A 5,382-nucleotide genomic window follows, 5' to 3' on the forward strand; every position below is an offset into this window, starting at 1 on the left:
GGGCACTTCAGCCGTGCCTACTGGTCGGGGTTCGAACCGGCAACCCTCCGGTTAAAAGTCTGAAGCGCTAACCAGTAGGCCACGGCTGCCCAGTAGGCCACGGCTGCCCCATGTCCCTGCCCACTATACAGTACAGTACCAAGACTGACCAAAGCCCTAGTTTGGCCATACAATTTCGTACAAGGGAACTTCAGCTATACAGCATCCATCCATATATCCAAAAAGCCAAGGTTCCACCACCTCAAAATCAGCTGGGTTTAGAGAAGCTCCACACAAACTAAACCAGCTGTCAGAGAAAGCTCTTGGCTGCATTCTGTGTTCCTTTAAATGGGAGAAATCCTCAGACAGTAAAAGCAAAAGCGCTATTTAAGGAGTAGTGTGTATGCCCCTCGGTTGCCTTACTGAATGATTCAGTAAAAGCGTAGCATACCTCAGAAAAAGCCATCTTTGAACTCCTGGAGAGCTTCCAGTAGATTACTTAACCCCTGCTGAACTCCATTCACTTCCTTGGGATCACAATGGCACTGATGCGAGAACACAGTGATTGTGCTGCCACCATGAGGGCAGCACAATAGCGCAATAACTGCCCCATCCGAGGCAAACAGATTGCTGACCTGAAACTATTATATTTAATAATATGCCTATTGGGTGAGTAAAGGTAAGATAAGTGATTTTTAGAGGTGACAAATTGCAATGACCATTTTCAACATATTATGCAATAGTGCTCAATCTGTAAACTTTCTTAGTATTGCTATTACAAATTAATATACAATATTTTAAATATAATTATTTGGTTCCCATAGCCCTAACAAACATAAATGTCACACAATGCATGTTGGGATACAGTAATGTGATCTTATCAAAGTGACAAGAAAATTCCATGACTTTTTAACTACAAAATTGCGTATGCCACAGGTTGGAGCTAATTATGAAATGTGACTTGATTGGATAAAATGTGTTTTTATAAGGAAATTATCAAATTTTGTGACATAATGCATGCTGCTACCAACATCCTTGGTATGACCAAATGAAATGTCATAACTTTTCCAAAACCTTCAATACAGTACATTCACTGAATTCCATTTCTCCAGGACTCGAAAAAGGAATTTTACAATTCCATGACATTTCCAGGTTTTCTCATGACCGTAGTAACCCTGCATATTATCCAGCCTTTTTACCTTTACTGTGGTAATGAGAAGCACATGCCCCTCGGTGGGGATCCAGTCCATATTGGCTGGTAGGCCTACTGAATGATTTGTTGAGCAAGAGACTTTCTAATGAGACACAGCACTCAAAGACTCTCCCGTAGAAATGTATGGGGTTAGTTCGTAACGTCGTCTACACATATTCCGCCGCCAAAAGTTGACATGTGAAGACATCGTGCCAATCATGCGGTGTGTTGTGAATACATTGTGCCAATCATGTGGTATGCTGTGAATACACTGTGCCAATCATGTGTTGTGATCTCGCAGCTGGTTGGTGCCGTGAAGCCTTGCGCACACGCAGCTCTGCCCAAAATAGATGCCAGATAAGTGCCCAAAATGAGTGACAGTATGCAATATGGCCGCCGAGTGGAGGGACTTGCCTAACTTTCATGATAGCCATCAAAGATATGCTTCCTTATGAACGCATTGCTGGTATTTGCAGGCTTTTGTCGTTTTTGTCCCTAATGAAAGTACTTACCCCAGGTTGAAAAATGCCGGAATTCTCCTTGAATGTTAGAAAAAGCTTTTCAGTAGTACCAGTACTCCAGTACATATTCACACAATACGGTCACTTGTAAACCATAGCTATTTTATTGTAGTCAATAAAAGTAATGTTCAGGAAATATAATACAAAATACAAAATAAGTTGATTTACATTTAAATGAAGACAAGGAAGCTGGATATTCTAAGTAGTATAAGATAAAATATATTCTGTCATCCATACTTCCCCTCTTAAAGAACAAGAATGTGTCCATGGGGGGGGGGGCATTGAGATTCAGCCTATCGCTTAGAGAAGGCATAACTAAGCTAAAGATACTCAGTAAACGGTTACAGCTAAAAGCTGTAGCATAAGGAAGGGCTTGCAAATGTGCATTAACTCTGCATGCAACACAACTTCAGTAATTCCGACCACACAGAGAAGGCTATGCAATCTGGCAGAGGGACACTGAGTTTCCAAAACAAACTCTAAACCCAGGATAAAGATGCTCAGTAAACTGGTAGTGGAATGTATGCAAGTGGACTAATTTGTCAGAGTAAACAGTGTAAAATGATAAAGTACCAGCTGGCCAATCCAGATAGATTCCTACAGTGTTGGAAGACACAGCTTGATTTGGTGCTAGTGTGGCAATCAGTTTGTTATCATGCCAGACAGTGTACTTATCCTTAGCAAAAGTCATACTCCAAGAAATCTCATTCTCACCAAGTCTACTGTCCCATGACCAGCCTTTCCTAGCAATGCCTTTGTATGCTACACCCACACGCACTCCACTGAATGACTCTGACAATTCAATCTCCCAATAGCACCGTCCAGATAACGCCTCTTTACAGAGCACCTGCTCACTATACTCAAATCTGTCGGGGTGACTCGGATTGCTTATAGCTGAAGTAACATGTTTCACCGATTTGTTATCTTCAGAAATATGTAGGTTTTGGTGAGCAGTGTTGGGATCCAGTGTGAGTTCACAAGCATCTGCCAGAGAGCTTATATCTGAAGGAACATGTTTCACCGATTTGTTATCTTCAGAAATATGTAGGTTTTGGTGAGCAGTGTTGGGATCCAGTGTGAGTTCACAAGCATCTGCAGACAGAATGAGAAAATCAAAAGAATTTTAAGATGACTGTGTGAATGTAGTAAATAGACCTCAGTTTTCCATTACCTACAAAAGAGCATCCTAAAATGTAAACAAAAGAGGATAAATAAATATACTCAATTTCAACACAGCTCCTCCTAAACACCATGATGACTAATATGTTATTTTAGTTTATGTAGTTTATGTACTTGATGTGATGATAATTTCAAAGTGAGACACAATTACTTACATTTTCTCAGTCCTCGGTTTAACCGACATGCACCACCATGACTAAACCTGTAGGGCAGTATTATACGTCAATGGAACCAATCAGTAATCAGTACGAGTATGAACATTTACATTCATAATAAAAAGTATTACTCACATGGCTTAACAAATATGAGATATAGTCACATGCAAATCAAACGTTGGCTTGACTTGGTTCTTCTTGAAGGAAAATTCCGGTTTTTAGCACTTTGAGTCCCTTTTCTGGTTTGTTTTGGATGAACTAGAGTGGTGGACACCGAAATTTTGACGATTGGTCCTGTCTCGACTTTTCTGACTCGTTTTGAATCGCCTTTGACTGCTCAGGGTGGCTGCCAACAGGCATACTGTAGGCTACTCAAACATGTCCTAAAACAACCCTTAACGTTCGTTTTCAAAACTGTGCAACTCATCGAGTGGTTAGTGGTGTCGGTGTCCACCACTCTAGTTCATCCAAAACAAACCAGAAAAGGGACTCAAAGTGCTAAATACCGGAATTTTCCTTTAAAAGTCACATATTTGATCCCTTTTTCCACAGTTTTCAATAGTTTCATAAAACATTCCTAAAAGTCTTCATAAAACATTTGTGTAATATTTTGGTCAAAATGCCAAAAGGAAAACACTATTTTCAGCCCTGTCTAGAGCCCTGTTCAGAGCACCCTGTTTGTGTGTCTGTTCCTTTGAAAGCACAGACTGCACGATGGCTTTGCTTTGACATTTTGGTAACAGGTCCCGAGCTAGCGGGATAAAAGAAAACTTTTGCACTTCTCCAGTCATGAATGGAGACTTGATCAAACTCACTGACCTAGGCAGCCCAAAAACAAATGACTGGGTTGCATTATTTTGGTGTTTTTGCATCGTATCCATCCCAGATACCCAAATACAAGTAAAAGCACTGAAAAAGTGAAATTTGCTGAACCGATTTGAGTTAAAGGATAGATTCCAAAGAGCCGAAACTTAAAGGTATACTATGCAGTTTCAGGTATTTTAGGCGACTGTAGAGCTATGCTGTATGGCTTTGCTAGGTGAACAATTCCCCCTATTACAAGTTCGTTTATCATCAAATTAGCTTTGTAAAGGTTATATTAAAGTGAAAATCTTGCATAGTGTACCTTTAAGACATGAGATCACGTCAAAGCAAGCCTTATGTAGTAAGCAATAACTCCCTTACAGTGAACCCTCGTTCTCAACGACTTACGTCAGCTTCTCCAGCCTGCACAGTGACGACAGTCTCTCTCCATCTTCCCCAAGATGGTTGTAGCTCACATCCAGCTCTCTTAGGCAGGCAGGATTTGATGCTAGCGCAGTGGCCAAGAAGCCACAACCCAGCTCTGAGATAAGACAACCTGAGAGCCTGGGACAGAGACAGGAAGGGGGACAGGCTCAGAGAAACAGTGAGGGGAAAAGAGGCAATGTGAGAAATGAGGCATGGAATATGTAACGTAAACGTGCCAATTACCAACTATGTTGTTCGAAAATTGTGTAGATTTGAACAAAATCTAGTTTGGTTTAGGGCTGAACGATTTATTGCATTTGCGATAATATCGCGATATGATGAAACACGATTTTCAAACCGCAAAGGCTGCGATTACACTTTGTAATATGTGACGTCACCAAAACGCATTTATTGCGCTTGCCATATATTTGGTATTTTCTATATGTAGCTACTGCTGTCTGTTTTTAAATCATTTCAACATTTTCTCAATGGTCTATAACATTTTAGAGGACTAACAGGCTAGAGTAGGCGCCCTATCTCATAAGATTCCATCATAGAATTTTGACATAGAAGAGGGAGTGGGGGCGCCGTGAGTGCTGGGCGAGCAGATAGGCCTACGAGTAGTGAGTTGCCGTCTATGGGAAAAGATGGATACAGCAAAAAGAAAAGCTGTTGACGACTAAAAAAAATAGAAAAAGAAAGAGGGAAAAGGAGATGGCATGTCAAGGGATGCAACAGCAGTTAAACTAGATGTACCGCAGAGCGGTACAAAATATGACCGCTGCCCAGTTCAGCACATGTTTTCCACAAAAATAAGTCATGCTGAAAGGCATATATGATTCTAACTGTCTCAATGAATTGCATTATGCACACTCAATTCTCACTGGTATCTGCTAGACAACAAGTACCAAAACATGATTAGTTCATACTGTAGATTTCACATGTAATATACATTTTATACAACCCCATCCCCATCTTGCCTGGTCATAATTCTGAGAAATTCTTGAATTGTGTGCATGTGTGCGTGTACATGTTTATGTTTATGTGTGTGTGTGTGCGTGCATGTGTGTGTTTGCCTGTTTATGTGCCTGTGTGTGTGTGCATGTGCATGTGTAAAGTGGCTTAT

At 40.8% G+C, this 5,382-nt stretch overlaps 1 long non-coding RNA gene across 1 annotated transcript; it reads right to left on the reverse strand.

The window, feature by feature from the left end:
• Window positions 1-2,701: 2,701 nt before the first annotated feature.
• On the reverse strand, window positions 2,702-4,748 carry LOC121718461. The gene is made up of 3 exons (XR_006033955.1): window positions 4,239-4,748; window positions 3,027-3,073; window positions 2,702-2,784 (listed from the first exon to the last, which is right to left on the reverse strand). It is a non-coding gene; the product is annotated as an uncharacterized LOC121718461 (long non-coding RNA).
• Between the last annotated feature and the right edge of the window lie 634 nt (window positions 4,749-5,382).

Source organism: Alosa sapidissima, chromosome 1 (genome assembly GCF_018492685.1).
Source record: "Alosa sapidissima isolate fAloSap1 chromosome 1, fAloSap1.pri, whole genome shotgun sequence".
NCBI classification, from domain to species: domain Eukaryota; kingdom Metazoa; phylum Chordata; class Actinopteri; order Clupeiformes; family Clupeidae; genus Alosa; species Alosa sapidissima.